Source organism: Rhinopithecus bieti, unplaced genomic scaffold (assembly GCF_001698545.2).
Source record: "Rhinopithecus bieti isolate Rb0 unplaced genomic scaffold, ASM169854v2 scaffold_44419, whole genome shotgun sequence".
NCBI classification, from domain to species: domain Eukaryota; kingdom Metazoa; phylum Chordata; class Mammalia; order Primates; family Cercopithecidae; genus Rhinopithecus; species Rhinopithecus bieti.
In genome coordinates, this window is record NW_016859747.1 from 1 (window position 1) to 1,502 (window position 1,502).

Below are 1,502 nucleotides of genomic sequence, written 5' to 3' on the forward strand. Positions count from 1 at the left end.
ACTCCAGCCTGGGCGACAGAGCGAGACTCTTTCAAAAAAAAAAAAAGACATTATATAATGAACTAGGACATAATTAAAATTTGCTTTAAATATTTATTTGGGGGAGAGGACACCACACTTCTGCTCAATAAAGAGAAACATTTTTACAGTCCAGAGGTCTTTTATTTTTTAAACACCTATTATGCCATGAATTCATAGGGAATAGGTTCCAGCAGCTCAGGCTCCTTCCCACTGGTTCTCACACAGTGTGCTTCTCTGGGTGGAGCAGGCTGGTGCTTCAGTTGAGCCCAGGTACCTTTCTCTTTGGCTTCTTTCTTTTTCTAATCATCTTTCTTCACGTGTTTCAGGAAGCTTTCTCGGCTCTTCGAGTGCTTAATGTGCTGCACATTAATTCTCTTGGCAAGAATCTTGCCCTTAACTTGTTTGTTTACAACAATGCCAGCAGTGTGCTGGGGAACATTGTAGACTCTTCCAGTTTTGCCATGGTAACACTTGTGGGGCATTCCTTTTTGAACAGTACCCATTCCCTTGACATCTACAATATCACCTTTTTTATAGATTCACATATATGTGGCCAAAGGAACAACTCCATGTTTTCTAAAAGGCCTAGAGAACATATATCGGGTTCCTCTCCTCTTTCCCTTTCTGTTTGTCATTTTGATGAATTACTGCAAGATGGTGGTTCTGGCTGAAAGGGATCTTTCTTAATTCTTAACCATTATAGTTGGGGTAAAGAGGTTTTAGAATTTCTGGTAGACAAAGGAAATTGCTTATTAAGTTGTATAGTAACTTTCATGTTGAGGAAAAGTCTCTACACTAATTTGGGGGAGATCTATTTTTTCCCCAAATCCAGTGGAAGAATTTACATTGCTTCTCTGCTTTGTCATCTTCAAATGCTCAGGGCTAGAGTGAGATCTTCCAAGGGGCTTCTGTTCCTTAAATCTCAGAACTTGAATCTTAGTGATGCCCTTAAATACTGAGAACCATGGCAGGATAGGGTAGTAGACAAGAAAGAATCACTGGGAGCATTGTGAATCTGCCTGATACCTCAGAGGCATTCATTCCAGCTTTATTCCCTCAAAGCAGTTCTTCCATCCCTTTTGAGAATCTGATAAGGACCTGGACCTACTTCTGAGAAACATATATAATACACAAATATATATATGGGATTTTTTTTTTAATATGGAATTTCAGACATAATTTTTTTTTTTTTTTTTTTTTTTTTTTTTTTTGAGACCCAGTCTTACTTTGTCATGCAGGCTGGAGTGCAGTAGTGCAATCTGGGCTCATGGAAGACTCTGCCTCCCGGGTTCAAGCGATTCTCCTGCCTCAGCCTCTTGAGTAGCTGGGGTTATAGGTGTGTGCTACCACACTTGGCTAATTTTTGTATTTTTAATACAGATGGGGTTTTACCACGTTGGCCAGGCTGGTCTCGAACTCCTGGCCTCAAGTGATTCACCCACCTTGGCCTCCCAAAGTGCTGGGATTACAGGTGTGAGCCG

The 1,502-nt window shown here is 40.7% G+C and overlaps 1 pseudogene; it reads right to left on the reverse strand.

Annotated features, from left to right (window-relative positions):
- Nucleotides 1-155: 155 nt before the first annotated feature.
- Nucleotides 156-656, reverse strand: LOC108525374 (60S ribosomal protein L21 pseudogene; annotated as a pseudogene).
- Between the last annotated feature and the right edge of the window lie 846 nt (nucleotides 657-1,502).